This window comes from Coregonus lavaretus (genome assembly GCF_964263955.1).
Source record: "Coregonus lavaretus genome assembly, chromosome: 6".
NCBI lineage: Eukaryota > Metazoa > Chordata > Actinopteri > Salmoniformes > Salmonidae > Coregonus > Coregonus lavaretus.
The window spans coordinates 54,124,143-54,146,642 of NC_139993.1; the positions used below are offsets into that span (position 1 = coordinate 54,124,143).

Below are 22,500 nucleotides of genomic sequence, written 5' to 3' on the forward strand. Positions count from 1 at the left end.
TCTCGGCTGGCTGTCTGGTGGTTTTCACCATAACACACCACCTGAACCACACACAGCAGACACAGACAGTTACCTCACCTGGCTGTCTATAAGGTTCATACAGTCATCCCAGACCACTGAGCTTTGTATAACATTACATTAAACTCCGGATTTTAAAAGTGCAGGGACTGTATATGAGTGTGATTATACCTACCATTATGTCTCCCTTCAGCAGTTGAGCTGGTTGCAGTACAAAGTAAACCCTGTCTGTCTGTACTGCACGGACGTGACTGTGGCAGATATAAACACACACAGAAAAAGTAAACAGACATTCACATTTACATTTTAGTCATTTAGCAGACACTCTTATCCAGAGCGACTTAAGTGAGTGGATACATTTTCATACTTTTTCGTACACATATTATTACCATGGTAACGCTTTATTTCCATAGTCCATCTGTAGATGCTCTACAGACTATCTACAGACTATTAGTAATATTTCAACAACTATCTACTAACCCTAACCCTAACCTTAACCCTTAAAGTAACTCTAGCCCTAACCTTAACACTTACCCTTATTCTAAACCTAACCCTAACACTACAATTTTATGGGGGAAAAAGGGTTCCAAAAGGGTTCTGCAGCTGTCCCCATAAGACAGTGGTATTCAAAGTCGGGGGCGCAGGGAATTGCAGTGGGGTCGCCAATTATTATTATTTCTTATTGTATTTTTAGGAAGAAAAAATTAAGAGTACAGATTATTGTATGGGACAATATACAAAGTGTTTGAGAAAGATCATTAAAAAAAGAAAATGTATTGGTAAATGTATTTATTGGTTTCTTTCCATTTTGATAAGAGATGAAAATACAATGAATTTAGTCCCCTGTAGCTCAGTTGGTAGACCATGGAGCTTGCAACGCCAGGGTTGTGGGTTCGTTTCCCACGGGGGGCCAATATGAAAATGTATGCACTCACTAACTGTAAGTCGCTCTGGATAAGAGCGTCTACTAAATGAATAAAATGTAAATGTAAAATGTTATTTGTTGATGTAAAAATCTAAATTTACAGATTTTAAGGTTGTGACATTAGATTTGGGCAAAAGATTGGGTCCCCAGAAATTCTGGTGTAAAGAATGGGGTCCCCGCTGGAATAGGATAACTATTTTTGGCTCCAGGTAGAACTCTTTTTGGTTCCAGGTAGAACTCTTTTGGGTTCCATGTAGAACCCTCTGTGTAAAGGGTTCTACATGGAACTCAAAAGGGTTCTTCAAAGTGTTATCCTATGGGGACAGCTAAGGAATCCTTTAAGTTTCTAGATAACACCTTTTTCTTTAAGAGTGTAACCGTAACCTTAGCAAGCAGTTGCTTTTCAACAGATAGTTTGTTGATAGTATGACCATCTGTAGAGCATCAAATGAAGTGTGAACGAGTATGGTATCTCACTAGACTGCTGAAGTGCAAACGGCCTGCAGGCTCTGGTACACTCTCAGGAACAGACGACATCCTGGAGACAACACAAACAGGAAATATACAGCGCTAATTCAGTAGTGCATCATAAAATGTATATCTGAGAACAGTGTGTATCACTGTGATGTGAGAGGTGTAGTATGGTGTTTCTATCTGTGTTTCTAACCTCCCTCAGAGTTGATGTTGGGCACGCCGTGAAGAACCACACAAAGGAGGAAGAGAGGAGAGGGATCCATCTTCATCACTCCCTTCAGCAGACTGCTGAACATCCACACATACCTAGAGAGAGAGAGAAAGAGAGAGGGGGGGGGGGGGGGGGGGGGGTTGTATGTCAAGTGATTGACCTCCCAAGTCTGACACCTGACCGCTGTAATAGCAGGTAAAAAATCAGAACAAGGAAGCCCTCAGCCAGAAGGCCACATCTGAAGCTCACTGATGACCAGAGAGTTGACCTTTGAACTATATTCATCTGTTGTGCAGAGGAGCTTCTGTGAACTTGAAGTCAACCAATCAGATTTGCTGTGTGTGGGGTGGTTTCTTACCGTTTCTGCGAGGGAGTCATCAGGGAGGATACTTTGTCGTTGTAGAACCTTCTCATGGCAAAGTGGTCTAGACCCAGGTCTGCACTGAGGGAGACACACACACATTCAGTCTAGACCCAGATTGCACTGAGGGAGACACACACACACTGCATGAAAAGGCACATTTACAGGTCGAACACTCCAGTGCACGGACATGTATATGTCCGGAAACGGTTCAGTAAATCGCCTTTGACGTCAGTTGCACTAAATCTCTGTCCACGTCCGCCCAATCTCTCTCATAAATGTCAGTAAATAATCGTCAACTTGCTCAAGGTTGCACATGCTTATTCTCCCTACTGAATGCTGATGCTAGTCATTGCTAGCTTGCCTTAGTTTGTTCTTCTTATTATCTTATAGTTACGTTATATAGTTACTTTACCCTGCCTTTATGTACATATCTACCTCAAATACCTTGTACCCCTGCACATTGATCTGTACTGGTACTCCCTGTATATAGCTTAATTATTGTGTATTTTATTTCTCCTGTGTTCCTATATATAATATATTTAAAAATATATTCTGCATCATTGAGAAGGGCTCGTAAGCAAGTATTTCACAGTAAAGTAAAGATTTGATTTGACTGGTACAGTGGGGAGAACAAGTATTTGATACACTGCCGATTTTGCAGATTTTCCTACTTACAAAGCATGTAGAGGTCTGTAATTTTTATCATAGGTACACTTCAACTGTGAGAGACGGAATCTAAAACAAAAATCCAGAAAATCACATTGTATGATTTTTAAGTAATTAATTTGCATTTTATTGCATGACATAAGTATTTGATACATCAGAAAAGCTGAACTTAACATTTTGGTACAGAAACCTTTATTTGCAATTATGTTCTATTGGGTTCAGGTCTGGAGACTGGCTAGGCCACTCCAGGACCTTGAGATGCTTCTTACGGAGCCACTCCTTAGTTGCCCTGGCTGTGTGTTTCGGGTCGTTGTCATGCTGGAAGAGCCAGCCACGACCCATCTTCAATGCTCTTACTGAGGGAAGGAGGTTGTTGGCCAAGATCTCGCGATACATGGCCCCATCCATCCTCCCCTCAATACGGTGCAGTTGTCCTGTCCCCTTTGCAGAAAAGCATCCCCAAAGAATGATGTTTCCACCTCCATGCTTCACGGTTGGGATGGTGTTCTTGGGGTTGTACTCATCCTTCTTCTTCCTCCAAACACGGCGAGTGGAGTTTAGACCAAAAAGCTCAATTTTTTGTCTCATCAGACCACATGACCTTCTCCCATTCCTCCTCTGGATCATCCAGATGGTCATTGGCAAACTTCAGACGGGCCTGGACATGCGCTGGCTTGAGCAGGGGGACCTTGCGTGCGCTGCAGGATTTTAATCCATGACGGCGTAGTGTGTTACTAATGGTTTTCTTTGAGACTGTGGTCCCAGCTCTCTTCAGGTCATTGACCAGGTCCTGCCGTATAGTTCTGGGCTGATCCCTCACCTTCCTCATGATGTGGTCCTCTGTAGCTCAGCTGGTAGAGCACGGCGCTTGTAACGCCAAGGTAGTGGGTTCGATCCCCGAGACCACCCATACACAAAAAAAATGTATGCACGCATGACTGTAAGTCGCTTTGGATAAAAGCGTCTGCTAAATGGCATATTATTATATTATTATGATCATTGATGCCCCACGGGGTGAGATCTTGCAAGGAGCCCCAGACCGAGGGTGATTGACCGTCATCTTGAACTTCTTCCATTTTCTAATAATTGCGCCAACAGTTGTTGCCTTCTCACCAAGCTGCTTGCCTATTGTCCTGTAGCCCATCCCAGCCTTGTGCAGGTCTACAATTTTATTCCTGATGTCCTTACACAGCTCTCTGGTCTTGGCCATTGTGGAGAGGTTGGAGTCTGTTTGATTGAGTGTGTGGACAGGTGTCTTTTATACAGGTAACGAGTTCAAACAGGTGCAGTTAATACAGGTAATGAATGGAGAACAGGAGGGCTTCTTAAAGAAAAACTAACAGGTCTGTGAGAGCCGGAATTCTTCCTGGTTGGTAGGTGATCAAATACTTTTGTCATGCAATAAAATGCAAATTAATTACTTAAAAATCATACAATGTGATTTTCTGGATTTTCGTTTTAGATTCCGTCTCTCACAGTTGAAGTGTACCTATGATAAAAAAATTACAGACCTCTACATGCTTTGTAAGTAGGAAAACCTGCAAAATCGGCAGTGTATCAAATACTTGTTCTCCCCACTGTATATTAAAAACACAATACATTTTTAAATGAATGAATGAATTACAGTGAATTATGAATGAATGACTTTTAATTATTTGTATTATTAATATCACATCAGGGTTCCTACACCTTTTCAGAAGTAAAATTCAAGCACCACTATCAAGGTTTTTCCAGCACCTCACAACATCCCTATACTAAAACATCTGTTAGTTCCTTGAAAAAAACACACAAATCCACTTAATCACTTTATTTCAGTAGAGCAGGAGAAAGCAGGTAATTGTATATGCATTTCTGCTAAGCAGGGCCTGAAACTAAAGTAAACCCCATTGAGGCTCGACCTGGGCCAAGCTGGTTGACTCCTGCCAGTACTCGTGGGGGGTGGGGGGGGGGTCATACCTCAGATAGAGGAATATTCTAAATTTAAAGATCAACTAGTACTGACAGGAGTCATCCAGCTTGGCCCATGGCGAGCCTCCATTGCTATAGTGTTGAGGGTTGAGGGGTCCGTGGGATCTAGGTTGCCTTGAAAAAAACTCCCCAGACATGAGCCGTGTGGTGTGGCTCAACAAGGTGCTCTGGTCCCTCTCCAAGCGTCTCTGTAGTTCTTGACAAAGCCACACTGGTTTGTCGTTTTGCAGGGCATCCTCCTCATCGCTCCTCAGGTCAACATGAACTCCTATCCAAATGTCTCTCTCATCCTCTGCAAGCATTCTCGACCATGCACATAGAAGCAAAAAACAAATAGGACAATACAACACAGTAAACAAATGCATCAGTCTCAAATCAAATCAAATTGTATTTGTCACATGCACCAAATAAAACAGATGTAGACCTTACCATGAAATGCTTAATTACGAGCCCTTAACCAACAATGCACAGTTTTCAAAAAAATAAAAAATAAAATAACAATTACAATAAAATAACAATTACGAGGGTACGGGTTAGTCGAGGTAATTGAGGTAATATGTACAGTCGTGGTCAAAAGTTTTGAGAATGACACAAATATTAATTTTCACAAAGTCTGCTGCCTCAGTTTTTATGATGGCAGTTTGCATATACTCCAGAATGTTATGAAGAGTGATCCCTCTTTGCCATGAAAATAAACTTCATCCCAAAAAAACATTTCCACTGCATTTCAGCCCTGCCACAAAAGGACCACCTGACATCATGTCAGTGATTCTCTCGTTAACACAGGTGAAAGTGTTGACGAGGACAAGGCTGGAGATCGCTCTATCATGCTGATTGAGTTAGAATAACAGACTGGAAGCTTTAAAAGGAAGGTGGTGCCTGAAATCATTGTTCTTCCTCTGTTAACCATGGTTACCTGCAAGGAAACACGTGCCGTCATCATTGCTTTGCACAAAAACGGCTTCACAGGCAAGGATATTGCTGCTAGTAAGATTGCACCTAAATCAACCATTTATCGGATCATCAAGAACTTCAGGAAGAGAGAGGTTCAATTGTTGTGAAGAAGGCTTCAGGGCGCCCAAGAAAGTCCAGCAAGCGCCAGGACCGTCTCCTAAAGTTGATTCAGCTGCGGGATCGGGGCACCACCAGTGCAGAGCTTGCTCAGGAATGGCAGCATGCAGGTGTGAGTGCATCTGCACACACAGTGAGGCAAAGACTTTTGGAGGATGGCCTGGTGTCAAGAAGGGCAGCGAGGAAGCCACTTCTCTCCAGGAAAAACATCAGGGACAGACTGATATTTTGCAAAAGGTAAAGGGATTGGACTGCTGAGGACTGGGATAAAGTCATTTTCTCTGATGAATCCCCTTTTCGATTGTTTGGGGCATCCGGAAAACACCTTGTCCGGAGAAGACAAGGTGAGCGCTACCATCAGTCCTGTGTCATGCCAACAGTAAAGCATCCTGAGACCATTCATGTGTGGGGTTTCTTCTCAGCCAAGGGAGTGGGCTCACTCACAATTTTGCCTAAGAACACAGCCATGACTAAAGAATGGTACCAACACATCCTCCGAGAGCAACTTCTCCCAACCATCCAAGAACAGTTTGGTGACGGACAATGCCTTTTCCAGCATGATGGAGCACCTTGCCATAAGGCAAAAGTGAAAACTAAGTGGCTCGGGGAACAAAACATCGACATTTTGTGTCCATGGCCAGGAAACTCCCCAGACCTTAATCCCATTGAGAACTTGTGGTCAATCCTCAAGAGGCGGGTGGACAAACAAAACCCCACAAATTCTGACAAACATTGATTATGCAAGAATGGGCTGCCATCAGTCAGGAAGTGGCCCAGAAGTTAATTGACAGCATGCCAGGGCAGATTGCAGAGGTCTTGAAAAATAAGGGTCAACACTGCAAATATTGACTCTTTGCATAAACTAAATGTAATTGTCAATAAAAGCCTTTCACACTTATGGAATGCTTGTATTTATACTTCAGTATACCATAGTAACATCTGACAAAAATATCTAAAAACACTGAAGCAGCAAACTTTGTGAAGACCAATACTTGTGTCATTCTCAAAACTTTTGACCACGACTGTACATGTATGTAGGGGTAAAGTGACTATGCATAGATAATAAACAGAGTAGCAGTAGCGTATGTGAAGAGTGTGAAGGAATGTGAATGCATGTGTGTGTGGCGTCAATATGCATGTGTGTGTGTTTTGTGTGTGTGTCCGTGTGTGTGTGTTTGTGTTGGAGTGTCAGTGTAGTATGTGTGAGTGTAGTCCAGTGAGCGTACATTGAGCCTGTGCAAGAGAGTCAGTGCAAAATAATATAATAAATAAGAATAAAATAAGGGGGTCAATGTAAATATTCCGCGTAGCCACTATAGAGCAGGTGGTGGAATTCAACATCTGTTTTCATTCCACTCTTCTAGACTCAAATATATAACTTGAAACATGTAATAGGGCCATGTACAACCTTTGTATTCCAAGGACCAGGAGTAATACAGTGGTAATAAACTAAGTGTAACACAAAAGCTACTTGTACAAAAAGGCTTACCTGCGTTCTCCTCTGGCGACCCTTCTTTGCATGTTTTTGCAAGATTGTGTCCTCTATGTTCTCAAGTAAACCTGAGAGATACACCCTCCTCACAGTCTCATAATAAGTGGCACAAGAACCTGCAATGGATACGAGCACATGGTTCATTTGACGTTGTTTTGGTGGCCACCCTACCGGTGCAGTGCCTTGCTATCGTATGTATAAAGAGCATTAAATATACCATTGATAGTTTCACTCTTTTTCAGTGTTTGAATGAACACCTTGGATAAAATTGAGTACAATATTTAACCATTCTAGGTGAAAAGAAAACATACCTATGATGACATCCGGTGACGTGTCCGTGCTCTGTGACATCTCCCTCATTAAGAATTAGAGCACAGATACATTATGCAGGGAGGTACATCTGTGTGTGTAAAAGAGAATGCAAAAGTATTACATTTGTGTAGGTTAATGTTACAACTCAATTCAACAATCTCCAGAATAATCTACTTAACTAGCTACTTAATTGCCTTTGCAAAAAGATATGTCTCACTAGTATGTATGACGCATCAGGGTTTGAACTGGTTTAGTAAGCTAGCTAGCTATTTAGTTAGTTAGCTAGCTAGTGTGTTAGTTTATCACTATTTTATTTATTTTACCTTTATTTAACTAGGCAAGTCAGTTAAGAACAAATTTTTATTTACAATGACGGCCTACACCGGCCAAACTTTATACAGTGCTAATTGTACAAACAAATAAAATGTAACAAAAACCCATGAACAGCTACCAAACAACAACATAGCTAAGCTAAAAGTAGCTAGCTAGTAGGGTGAAATGGTAGGCTAGCTAGCGCCTAGCACTGAGTTAGCTAACGTTAGTGGTTAGCAATTAGCATGCGACTGTTAGATAAGAATTTCATGACAAGGAAACTTATAAAATACATATAATTAGTGTGGTTCATATGTACACAGGTAAATACGCTTACTATAGGCCACCCGTTGTATAAAAAAAAATCTAACATTTAAGAGCCAAAACGTTTATAACAGAAATAGCAATCTGCTTAGCTTGGTTATGCTCATATTAATTGGAAAAACTCACTTGTTTTTCACTCAGTCAAAACACTTAAATGATACATCAAAATGACCAGAAAACCCCTCACATTTTAGATAAACATGTTATCTCTAGATTTTGAAAACAAAACCATACTTATAAATGTTACAAACCTGAAAACCAGATAAATTAGGAGACAAGTAGAGTTGGCTTCTTTTCACTGGGCTTCTCTTCCAACACATGAAGTAGAGTTTTACGTGACGTGCACAGTCTGGAAATTTCCAAAAACTTGTTATTGCATAATTGGTTATTTACTATCCCAGAAATTCCCATATCACGCAAATGTTCCTGGATAAGGGGAAGTGTGCAGGAATCCACACACTTGCATGGGAAATTCCCACCCAAGACCATGCACCTACAATTTCATGGGAAACAGCAGATCCAACTTCACCCAGAAACTCTGCTTTTCATGCAGTGACACACATGCAGTCTAGACCCAGGCCTGCACTGAAGGACACACACACGCATTCAGATTTTTGTATTTTATTTTATTTAACCTTTATTTAACTGATGCAGGTCTGCACTGAGTGGCGCGGCGGTCTAAGGCACTGCGTCTCAGTGCTTGAGGCGTCACTACAGACCCCCTGGTTCGATTCCAGGCTGTATCACAACCGGCCGTGATTGGGAGTCCCATAGGGCGGCGCACAATTGACCCAGCTTCGTCCGGGTTTGGCCGGTGTAGGCTGTCATTGTAAATAAGAATTTGTTCTTAACTGACTTGCCTAGTTAAATAAAGGTAAAATAAAATAAAAACTGAGGGAGACACACACACATTCAGTCTAGACCTAGGTCTGCACTGAGGGAGACACAAACATTCGGACAAGTCTAATCTACAGGACTGTTTCGCTAGCACAGACTGGAATATGTTCCGGGATTCATCCGATGGCATTGAGGAGTTTACAACATCACTGGCTTCATGAATAAGTGATTAGACGACGTCATCCCCACAGTGACCGTAAGTACATATCCCAACCAGAAGCCATGGATTACAGGCAACATCCACAATGAGTTAAAGGCTAGATATGCCGCTTTCAAGGAGCGGGACATGGACACTTCTAAGAAATCCCACTATGCCCTCTGACGAACCGTCAAACAGGCAAGCGTCAATACAGGACTAAGACTGATCCTACTACACTGGCGCTGACGCTCGTCGGATGTGGCAGGGCTTGCAAACTATCATGTATTACAAAGGGAAAACCAGCGAGCTGCCCAGTGACGCAAGCCTACCAGACGAGCTAAATGCCTTCGATGCTCGCTTCGAGGCTAGCAACACTGAACCATGCATGACAGCACCAGCTGTTCCGGACAACTGTGTGATCACGCTCTCCATAGCCGATGTGAGTAAGACCTTTAAACAGGTTAACATCCACAAGGCCGCAGGGCCAGATGGATTACCAGGACACATACTCAGAGCATGTGCTGACCAGCTGGCAAGTGTCTTCACTGACATTTTCAACCTCTCCCTGACCGAGTCTGTAATACCTACATGTTTTAAGCAGATCACCATAGTCACTGTGCTCAAGAACGCCAAGGTAACCTGTCTAAATGACTATCGCCCTGTAGCACTCACATCTGTAGCCATGAAATGCTTTGAGGGGCTGGTCATGGCTCACATCAACACCATCATCCCAGACACCCAGGACAAACTCCAATTTGCATACCACTCCAACAGATCCACAGATGACACGATCTCTAGTGCACTCCACACTACCCTTTCCCACCTGGACAAAAGGAACACCTATGTGAGAATGCTGTTCATTGACTACAGCTCGGAGTTCAACACAATAGTGCCCTCCAAGTTCATCACTATGCTAAACACCCTGGGACTGAACACCACCCTCTGCAACTGGATCCTGGACTTCCTAACAGGCTGCCCCCAGGTGGTGAGGGTTGGCAACAACACATCCGCCACGCTGACCCTCAACACGGAGGCCCCTCGGGGTGTGTGCTTAGTCCCCTCCTGTACTCCCTGTTCACCCACAACTGCGTGGCCGCGCATGACTCCAACACCATCATTAAGTTTGCAGACGACATGACAGTGGTAGGACTGATCACCGACGGCAATGAGACATCCTATAGGGAGGAGGTCAGAGACCAAATCGCTACCCTGACTATTTGCATTGACCCACTTTTTATTTGCACTGACTCTCTTGCACCGGCTCTATGCACAATCACTGGACTCTACCCACACAATCACACATACTACACATACGCTCCCACACGAAAAACACACACACACGCATATTAATGCCACACACAAACACTCAAACATAGACACACTTTCACATTCTTTCACACTCTTCACATACGCTGTTGCTACTCTGTTTATTATCTATCCTGATTGCCTAGTCACTTTTACCCCTATCTACATGTACATATTACCTCAACTACCTCGTACACCTGCACATTGACTCGGTACCGGTACTCCTTGTATATTTTACATTTTAGTCATTTTAGCAGACGCTCTTATCCAGAGCGACTTACAGGAGCAATTAGGGTTAAGTGCCTTGCTCAAGGGCACATTGACAGATTTTTCACCTAGTCGGCTCGGGGATTAGAACCAGCGACCTTTCGGTTACTGGCACAACGCTCTTAACCACTAAGCTACCTGCCTTGATATTGTTATTTTATTGTGTTAATTTTTCCTTTTTGCTTTCTTAGTTTTTAACTCTGCATTGTTGGGAAAGGGCTGGTAAGTAAGCATTTCATGGTAAAGTCTACATCTGTTGTATAACATTTGATTTGATTTGTCTGCACTGAGACAAACACACACAAAAACACACACATACAGACAGAACTTCACTTAGAAAGAGACAGACACACATTCAGACACCACAGCTATGAACCAATACACTCCTTTACTGTAATATAGACACCATACTGCGCTCCTTTCTCTAGTCTAGCTACAGTGTGGGAAAAAAGTATTTGATCCCCTGCTGATTTTGTACGTTTGCTCACTGACAAAGAAATTATTAGTCTATCATTTTAATGCTAGGTTTATTTGAACAGTGAGAGACAGAATAACAACCAAAAAATCCAGAAAAACGCATGTCAAAAATGTTATAAATTGATTTGCATTTTAATGAGGGAAATAAGTATTTGACCCCCTCTCAATCAGAAAGATTTCTGTCTCCCAGGTGTCTTTTATACAGGTAACGAGCTGAGATTAGGAGCACACTCTTAAAGGGAATGCTCCTAATCTCAGCTTGTTCCCTGTATAAAAGACACCTGTCCACAGAAGCAATCAATCAATCAGATTCCAAACTCTCCACCATGGCCAAGACCAAAGAGCTCTCCAAGGATGTCAGTGACAAGATTGTAGACCTACACAAGGCTGGAATGGGCTACAAGACCATCGCCAAGCAGCTTGGTGAGAAGGTGACAACAGTTGGTGCGATTATTCGCAAATGGAAGAAACACAAAAGAACTGTTAATGTCCCTCGGCCTGGGGCTCCATGCAAGATCTCACCTCGTGGAGTTGCAATGATCATGAGAACGGTGAGGAATCAGCCCAGAACTACACAGGAGGATCTTGTCAATGATCTCAAGGCAGCTGGGACCATAGTCACCAAGAAAACAATTGGTAACACACTACGCCGTGAAGGACTGAAATCCTGCAGCGCCCGCAAGGTCCCCCTGCTCAAGAAAGCACATATACAGGCCCGTCTGAAGTTTGCCAATGAACATCTGAATGATTTAGAGGAGACCTGGGTGAAAGTGTTGTGGTCAGATGAGACCAAAATCGAGCTCTTTGGCATCAACTCAACTCGCCGTGTTTGGAGGAGGAGGAATGCTGCCTATGACCCCAAGAACACCATCCCCACCGTCAAACATCGAGGTGGAAACATTATGCTTTGGGGGTGTTTTTCTGCTAAGGGGACAGGACAACTTCACCACATCAAAGGGACGATGGACGGGGCCATGTACCGTCAAATCTTGGGTGAGAACCTCCTTCCCTCAGCCAGGGCATTGAAAATGGGTCGTGGATGGGTATTCCAGCATGACAATGACCCAAAACACACGGCCAAGGCAACAAAGGAGTGGCTCAAGAAGAAGCACATTAAGGTCCTGGAGTGGCCTAGCCAGTCTCCAGACCTTAATCCCATAGAAAATCTGTGGAGGGAGCTGAAGGTTCGAGTTGCCAAACGTCAGCCTCGAAACCTTAACGACTTGGAGAAGATCTGCAAAGAGGAGTGGGACAAAATCCCTCCTGAGATGTGTGTAAACCTGGTGGCCAACTACAATAAACGTCTGACCTCTGTGATTGCCAACAAGGGTTTTGCCACCAAGTAGTAAGTAATGTTTTGCAGAGGGGTCAAATACTTATTTCCCTCATTAAAATGCAAATCAATTTATAACATTTTTGACATGCGTTTTTCTGGATTTTTTGGTTGTTATTCTGTCTCTCACTGTTCAAATAAACCTACCATTAAAATGATAGACTGATCATGTATTTGTCAGTGGGCAAACGTACAAAATCAGCAGGGGATCAAATACTTAATTCCCTCACTGTATATCCATACACACACACACACACACTGGGGTAGAGATAGGGAAGCTGACACAGAGTCAGGAGGAATGGAACAATGTTATCAGCATTAAACAATCACTACAGAGAGTCAGCTGACAACCACGGGGGAGCACACACACACCTACACAAACACACACACACAAAAACACACACACTCACTCACAAAAAGCATGCACACACTGGAAATAAACAACTTCCCTTTCCTGCAAGTTTTCTTCCAACCCTGTGTGACCCTTCCCATGATCTCTCAGTGACATTACTGACACTCTAAAGTGAACTCTGGGCTGAGGAGGACACACAGCTGATTCAACTAATTGCATTCTAAACTGAAAATCATGTTTAGTTCATTATTGGAGTCAGGTGTGTTAGCTGGGGCTTTGGCAAAAGTGTGACACCAATCAGGCCCCTGAGGACTGGAGTTGCCCATCCCTGATGTAGGGAATAGGGTGCCATTTGGGACACATATATTAAAGTCAACTCTGGTCCTAGGAGGACACACAGCCTCACATATCTCTCAGAGGACAGGATCACAAATGGAAGGCAACTCAGAGGATATTCTGTAGAGATGTATCAGATAATGAAAGGAAGTATTGCACAACAATATTTCATCACAGCAAAAAATTGTCTGTTGATAATGAACTAAAGATTCCAAAGATTAATGGTTTGAAGGGCTTTTGTGGAAGCCATGAGTTGTGCTTGTTTTATCAGCCATCAGTGCCCTGTCTCTGTGTCTCTGATGTAAGTAAGTGTTTGTTGTTGTTCTGTCTGCTGGTGACAAATCCAATTTCCTCTTGTGGGATTTATAAAGTGTATTTAATATTATACGATAGCTACAGTGCCTTCAGAAAGTTTTCAAACCCCTTTACTTTTTCCACATTTTGTTGTGTTACAGGATGAATAAAAAATTGATTAAATGTAGATGTATTTTGTTACTGGTCTACACACAATAACCCATAATGTCAAAGTGGAATGATGTTTTTTCGAAAATGTTACAAATTACTTAAAAACGAAAAGCTGAAATGTTTAAGTCAATAAGTACTCAACACCTTTGTTATGGCAAGCATAAATAAGTTCAGGAGTAAAATTCTGCTTAACAAGTCACATAATAAGTTGCATGGGCTCACTTTGTGTGCAATAATAGTGTTTAACATGATTTTGAATGACTACCTCATCTCTGTACCCCACACATACAATTAACTCTAAGATCCCTCAGTTGATCGAGCAGTGAATTTCGAACACAGATTCAACCACAAAAACCAGAGAGGTTTTCGAATGCCTCGCAAAGAAGGGTACCTATTGGTAGATGGGTTGGAAAAAAAAGCAGACATTGAATATCCCTTTGAGCATAGTGAAGTTATTAATTAAAGTCAGAAGTTTACATAAACTTAGGTTGGAGTCATTAAAACTAGTTTTTCAAACACTCCACAAATTTCATGTTAACAAACTATAGTTTTGGCAAGTCGGTTAGGACATCTACTTTGTGCATGACACAAGTAATTTTTCCAACAATTGTTTACAGACAAATTATTTCACTTATAATTCACTGTATCACAATTCCAATGGGTCAGAAGTTTACATACACTAAGTTGACTGTGCCTTTAAACAGCTTGGAAAATTCCAGAAAATGATGTCATGGCTTTAGAAGCTTCTGATAGGCTAATTGACATCGTTTGAGTCAATTGGAGGTGTACCTGTGGATGTATTTCAAGGCCTACCTTCAAACTCAGTGCCTCTTTGCTTGACATCATGGGAAAATCCAAAGAAATCAGCCAAGACCTCAGAAAAAATATTGTAGACCTCCACAAGTCTGGTTCATCCTTGGGAGCAATTTCCGAACACCTGAAGGTAGAACGTTAATCTGTACAACCAATAGTACGCAAGTATAAACACTATGGGACCACGCAGCCGTCATATCGCTCAGGAAGGAGACGTGTTCTGTCTCCTAGAGATTAACGTACTTTGGTGTGAAAAGTGCAAATCAATCCCAGAAAAACAGCAAAGGACCTTGTGAAGATGCTGGAGGAAACCGGTACAAAAGTATCTATATCCACAGTAAAACGAGTCCTATATCGACATAACCTGAAAGGCCGCTCAGCAAGGAAGAAGCCACTGCTCCAAAACCGCCATAAAAAAGCCAGACTACGGTTTGCATCTGCACATGGGGACAAAGATCGTACTTTTTGGAGAAATGTCCTCTGGTCTGATAAAAACAAAAATAGAACTGTTTGGCCATAATGACCATCGTTATGTTTGGAGGAAAAGGGGGGTGGCTTGCAAGCCGAAGAACATCATCCCAACCGTGAAGCACGGGGGTGGCAGCATCATGCTGTGGGGGTGCTTTGCTGCAGGAGGGACAGGTGCACTTCACAAAATAGATGGCATCATGAGGAAGGAAAAGTATGTGGATATATTGAAGCAACATCTCAAGACATCAGTCAGGAAGTTAAAGCTTGGTCGCAAATTGGTCTTCCAAATGGACAATAACCCCAAGCATACTTCCAAAGTTGTGGCAAAATGGCTTAAGGACAACAAAGTCAAGGTATTGGAGTGGCCATCACAAAGCCCTGACCTCAATCCTATAGAACATTTGTGGGAAGAACTGAAAAAGTTTGTGCGAGCAAGGAGGCCTACAAACCTGACTCAGTTACACCAGCTCAGTCAGGAGGAATGGGCCAAAATTCACCCAACTTATTGTGGGAAGCTTGTGGAAGGCTACCCGAAACATTTGACCCAAGTTAAACAATTTAAAGGCAATGCTACCAAATACTAATTGAGTGTATGTATACTTCTGACCCACTGGGAATGTGATGAAAGAAATAAAAGCTTAAATAAATAATTCTCTCTACTATTATTCTGACATTTCACATTCTTAAAATAAAGTGGTGATCCTAACTGACCAAAGACAGGGAATTTTTACTAGGATTAAATGTCAGGAATTGTGAAAAACTGAGTTTAAATGTATTTGGCTAAGGTGTATGTAAACTTCCGACTTCAACTGTACACTTTGGATGGTGTCTCAATACACCAAGTCACTACAAAGATACAGGCGTCCTTCCTAACTCAGTTGCCGGAGAGGAAGGAAACCGCTCAGGGATTTCACCATGAGGCCAATGGCGACATTAAAACAGTTACAGAGTTTAATGGCCGTGATAGGAGAAAACTGAGGATGGATCAACAACATTGTAGATATTCCACAATACTAACCTAATTGACAAACTGAAAAGAAGGAAATCTGTATACATCTTGTTTGCAATAAGGCACTAAAGTAAAACTGCAAAAAATATGGCAAAGAAATTAACTTGTTCAACACAACACATCACTGAGTACCACTTAATATTTTCAAGCATGGTGGTGGCTGCATCATGTTATGGATATGCTTGTCATCGGCAAAGACTAGGGAGTATTTTTAGGATAAAAAGAAACGGAATAGAGCTAAGGACACACAAAATCTTAGTGGAAAACCTGTTTCAGTCTGCTTTCAAACAGACACTGGGAGACAAATTCACCTTTCAGCAGGATAATAATCTAAAACAGAAGTCCAAATATACACTGGAGTTGCTTACTAAGACGACGTTGAATGTTCCTGAGTGGCCTAGGTAAAGTTTGGACTTAAATCGGCTTGAAAATCTATGGCAAGACTTGAAAATATCTGTCTAACAATGATCAACAACCAACTTGACAGAGCTTGAATAACTTTTAAAAGAATAATGTGCTAATATTGTACAATCCAGGTGTACAAAGCTCTTAGAGACGTACCCAGAAATATTTACAGCTGTAATCGCTGCAAAAAGTGATTCTAACATGTATTGATTTAGGGGTGTGAATACTTATGTCAATTATATATTTCTATATTTCATTTAAAATAAATGTGCTAACATTTCTAAAAACGTGTTCACTTTATCATTATGGGATATTGTGTGTAGATGGGTGGGAAAACAATCAATTTAATAAATTTTGAATTCAGGCTGTAACACAACATAATATGGAATAAGTCAAGGGGTATGAATATTTATGAAGGCGCTGTACATACATGTTATGTAGGCATCTATCTACAGCCCTCAAACTCAACTCTGGACCTCGAAGCCAATTCCACAGCGCTTTTTTATTGTTGCCCTTCAATCAGGGACTGATTTAGACCTGGGAAACCAGGTGTGTGCAATTAATTATCAGGTAGAACAGAAAACCAGCAGGCTCCGGCCCTTGTAGGGTAAGAGTTGAATGCGCCTGATCTACAGTATATTATATATGTATGTAGGCATCTATATTCCCACCACTTGACAAGATGGCGCCGACAGACACGGTCGCCCTGTTTCTAGCTCCTAGCCAACTTGGCAGTATTTTGTTTTTGTTGTTGTTGTGGTTATTTCTTACATTATTTGCTCAGAACGTTTCTAGTACTATTACCTACAGCCAAAGATAACTTTGGGACATTAGATTGGCAGTCACTCACCAGAAATTCGACCAGAAATTCGACTTCCCGGACCTGGATCCATTGTTTGAACTGCCCGAGGCAGCCCCATTCATACTCCAAAACGGAGTGGGGTCCTAGTCAGACTCAGGAGGCGTATCTCATGATTAACAACTCATGGTGTGATTGTGGTAACGTACAGGAACTCAAGTCCTTTTGTTCTCCCAATCTGGAATACCTCACCATCAAATGCCGACCGCATTACCTCCCAAGATAATTTTCTTTGGTTATTGTCACTGCTCTGTACATTACCCCACAAGCCGACACAGCGACGACTGCTCTTAAGCAAATACACTTCACTGTGCAAACTGGAAACCGCATATCCTGAGGCTATATTTATTGTAGCTGGGGACATTAATAAAGGAAATCTGAGAGAAAGCACTCCCAAAATTATATCAACACATTATTTCAACCATGGGACCACCACATTACATGTTGAGTTTATATTTTTGTTCAGTATATTTATATACAGTATCTACTGCTGAACTACATTTTGATTATTGTGTGCTTGTTTGACATTTACTGCACTGATTGATAGGAACTAGGAACATAAGCATTTCACTGCACCCGCCATAACACCTGCTAAACTGTGTACGTGACCAATAAAATCTGATTTGATTTGGTTCTATATGGGTTAAGTTAATCCCTCCACTTTACACAGGTAAACCCTGGCAACATGATCCCTGCCCAAAATCTAAACACTGGTTGGTAACAGTATACATTTCAAAGTCTCTGTAATCAACTTTTCTGCCCTTTGTCTCGTACTGACTGAATGACTGTCCATCAGGGCCCGTATTCATACAGTGTCTCAGAGTAGGAGTACTGAACTAGGTTCAGGCCCCCTGTCCATTCCTTATACTCTACAAGGCGAAACTGATCCTGGACCATCATTCCTACTCTGAGACGCTTTATGAATACAGACCCTGATCCTTTTCAACCTATTATACAGTATAACTGTGTCGCTGGTTTTCTTTCATATGAAACATTACATTAGAAACAATACAAGCCATGTTTGTACTAAACACTCCTCTATCTGCATTCCTGAGGAGAGGTGGATACTGTACAGATGTAGGATCTTAATTTGATCACCCTGTTGCAAGATACATTTCCTGCAATGCACAACTTGTAGTGTATTTGAGGTGTAAAAAGGCTTCTAAAGTTTGTAATTTCCACTTTGAAATTTCAGACTTGATTTTTCCTTACAAAAAATGTATCAACCCCTACAAAAATGTCAGTTTATTATAATCCACATAATAATTAACATTTCCTGTTGCTGCAGGATTATTTTCCTGCTGTAGCAAACTGGCTCAAATTAAGATCCTACATCTGTAGCTTTAGTATAGTATAGTTTTAGTATACAGTTTTAGTTGAGCTTTTACTGTAGCTTTAGCACTGTACTTTACCCTACATTCATAGCTTCTCTTTCCTTTGAGGATTTGGATAGCTAGATGGGTAATCAATCATGTTTATTTGGGAAACTGATCCTGATAATCATACAAAGCTATCTTATTCTGTTCTGATTTGTAGGCTTATCCAGGACACTGTCTTTGTTCAAAGAGGAGACAAATACAAGATAAGCCAGTAATGTTGGAGGTTAGCACTTTTCAGACTGGGCTAGAAAGAAATGTGCCAAACTAGTCCGCCAGGCCATAGCCTCTTCGCTCCGGGAGATCTGTACACATTAGGCTCCCGTTGCTGAAGGCTATATCCCGTATGCCGAAAACATATTTAGCAGCCCTCTGGTTTACCTATTTCCGAGAAACTTTATCAGTCACAGAAGGCAAATATATGCCTTACCAGTCAGTACAGGTTATACAATGTGTGAACTATGATAAAATTTTCTGAAGCTCACTTCCTAGTCCCCATACTCCGTAGTATTTGCCACACGAGATTACCACTTGATACCAGATGGCAACGCACCTTTAGAGAGATACGGAGTAAATTCGGTAAACTTGTGAAAAGTTTAATATAAAAGTTTATTTTCACACATGTTATAACCCATAATGACTGGTAAAGTATTCCGGATTATAGATTTGCCTTCGGTGACGGGAAAAGTTTATCAGAAATAGGTAAACTAGAGGGCTGGTAGATGTTAACCGGGCTTTAGAAATAGCGGACTACTAGCCTGGCTGGCCAGTGCCCATAATCCTTACATTCCCATCCCTGAAGTTAAGGCTAGCTTCCCCTGGATAAGTTTCAGTAAAAGTGATATTGTTAGCATCAGTGTTACCTGGTTGATATGCTGCTGAAGTGGATGTAGGAGGCCACCATCACCCCGACTCTGCCTTGACCACCCTGTAGGGGCCGGAGCCAAGACACAGGTCAGGAGGTCAAAAGAAGAGCAAGGAGAGGTAGAAATGTTGGGAGTGTCTAATAAGCCTGTGTGTGTGTGTGTGTGTGTGTGTGTGTGTGTGTGTGTGTGTGTGTGTGTGTGTGTGTGTGTGTGTGTGTGTGTGTGTGTGTGTGTGTGTGTGTGTGTGTGTGTGTGTGTGTGTGTGTGTGTGTGTGTGTGTGTGTGTGTGTGCGTACGTGTACATGTTTTACTATACTTGGGAGTACCAGAAGTCCTCACAAGAATAGTAAACAAACAGAAATTCAGAGAAGTGAGCACATTTTGCCGGTCCGCACTTGTAAATACTGTATTTTAGGCTTAGGGGTTAGGGTTAGGTTTATGAGTTAGGGTTAGGTTTAGGTTTAGGTTTAAGGTTAGGGTTGGGGTTAAGGTTAGAGTTAGGGTTAGGGTAAGGGTTAGGGGTTAGGGCTAGGGTTAGGGTTAGGGTTAGGGTTAGGGTAAGGGTTAGGGGTTAGGGCTAGGGTTAGGGTTTGTAGATAGTTAGTTGAAATATTACTGATAGTCTGTAGAGCATCTACAGATAGACTAGCCAAATAAAGGGTGACCATGGTAATAATAATATGTGTGTTTACTTTTTCTTTGTGTGTGTGTGTGTATGTGTGTGTGTGTGTGTGTGTGTGTGTGTGTGTGTGTGTGTGTGTGTGTGTGTGTGTGTGTGTATGTGATTCCTACCCGGCAGTGCATGACCAGAACATGCTGTGTGTGTGAGTGGAGCCAATTTTCCATGGTCTTACACACACCACACATCTGTTCCATGGACGGGGCCAGCAGGTCTAGCCAGCCCGTGTCCAACACCTGAGACAACACACACACACACACACACACACATACATACACGCACACACATACACACACACACACACACACGCACACACATACACACACACACACACGCACACACACACACAGTAACCTTGATTAATAACCTTTCTTGAGATCTGAAGGCTTGTGTTAGCTCCCCAAGCTAGGCTTTAGCTCAGTGGTCTTGAGTAGTACACACAGAGAGGCAATAGCTACAGTATTAATTTCACCTTGGGGTTCATCTGGGTCAGGCTTTCATTCTTCTCTGAGAGGTTGATCACCTAGGGAAATAAAACACACATTTTAGACCATTTTTTCTGTCGCTCATTAACTACGGATGGAGGGAAGAGGGAGAAGAGGAAGATGAGGAAGACAGTGATGAGGATGGAGGTATAGATCAGTTATGAGGCAGACTCTACCACTTTTAGTGCACTACAGCCCCTCCATTCCTCACCATGTAGTTGTGGCCATGTTTGGATTTGAGCATCTGTGTGATCTCACGCAGGTTCTGGAGGTAGGTCTGGTCTGGGCATGCGTGAGGTAAGGATACGGTGATGATGCGCTCCGTGATGTAGTCCAGGTTAATTCTGTATCCCTCCTCCATGACTGGGATATTAGACTGGTGAGAGGGAGAGAGTGATTTGTGATTGTTTATTTCACCTGCTTTGGCAATGTAAACATATGTTTCCCATGCTAATAAAGTGCCTTTGGATATGGAATTGAATTGAGTGAGACAGAGACAGACACACACAGAGAGCGAGAGAGAGAGAGAGAGAGAGAGAGAGAGAGAGAGAGAGAGAGAGAGAGAGAGAGAGAGAGAGAGAGAGAGAGAGAGAGAGAGAGAGAGAGAGAGAGAGAGAGAGAGAGAGAGAGAGAGAGAGAGAGAGAGAGAGAGAGGGGTGGGTGGGTGGGTGGGTGGGGTAGAGAAATGGGGGAGGGAAAGGGGTAGAGAGAGAGAGAGAGAGAGAGAGAGAGAGAGAGAGAGAGAGAGAGAGAGAGAGAGAGAGAGAGAGAGAGAGAGAGAGAGAGAGAGTTACACATACACACACTCTTATTTCTGTAAAACTACACAGATAGAATAATAGGGGGTTAAACATACAGACCACTACCACTCACTGGGCCGCACCTACGTGGTAGGTTGGCACATCAGTTACACACAGACTCACCTACGTGGTGGGAGTGTTCAGTTTCAGTTTGACTCAGCAGACCTTTACTACATTTACATTTACATTTACGTCATTTAGCAGACGCTCTTATCCAGAGCGACTTACAAATTGGTGCATTCACCTTATAGCCAGTGGGATAACCACTTTACAATATTATTATTATTATAATTTTTTCTTTCTTTGGGGTGGGGTAAGGGGGGGTAGAAGGATTACTTTATCCTATCCCAGGTATTCCTTAAAGAGGTGGGGTTTCAGGTGTCTCCGGAAGGTGGTGAGTGACTCCGCTGTCCTAGCGTCGTGAGGGAGCTTGTTCCACCATTGGGGTGCCAGAGCAGCGAACAGTTTTGACTGGGCTGAGCGGGAACTGTGCTTCCGCAGAGGTAGGGGGGCCAGCAGGCCAGAGGGGAGGGGGATGAACGCAATGCCCTCGTTGCCCTCGTAGTGCCCTCGTTGCCCTCGCAATGCCCTCGTTTGGGTGTACTACACACAGGACTGAGGTTTGAGACATTATGCCCTCAGAAACTCAATGCTAACGGGAAGTCATTTTTTGCCAACACAGCGATACATATTTAGGATATTAATTTGATCACCCTGTTGCAGGATAACTTTCCTTGTAGTTCCTTGTAGTGTTTTTGAGGTTTAAAAAGGCTTCTGAAATTTGACATTTCCACTTTGACATTCCAGACTTGATTTTCCCTTTACGAAAAATGCATCAACCCCTAAAGAAAATCCAATAATTATAATCCACATAATAATTCACATTTCCTGTTGCAGCAGGATTATTTTCCTGCTGTAGCACACTGGCTCAAATTCAGATCCTACATCTGTATGTGATTTCACATTCAGTCATGCGTATTAGCTAATTCTTTAGTCCTAAATCCTATGACGGGAAGTGATGCTCGATGA

The 22,500-nt window shown here is 42.4% G+C and overlaps 1 long non-coding RNA gene across 1 annotated transcript; it reads right to left on the bottom strand.

The window, feature by feature from the left end:
- Positions 1-4,450: 4,450 nt before the first annotated feature.
- LOC311131651 lies at positions 4,451-11,214 on the bottom strand. The gene is made up of 4 exons (XR_014613441.1): positions 8,389-11,214; positions 7,501-7,589; positions 7,187-7,305; positions 4,451-4,929 (listed from the first exon to the last, which is right to left on the bottom strand). It is a non-coding gene; the product is annotated as an uncharacterized lncRNA (long non-coding RNA).
- Between the last annotated feature and the right edge of the window lie 11,286 nt (positions 11,215-22,500).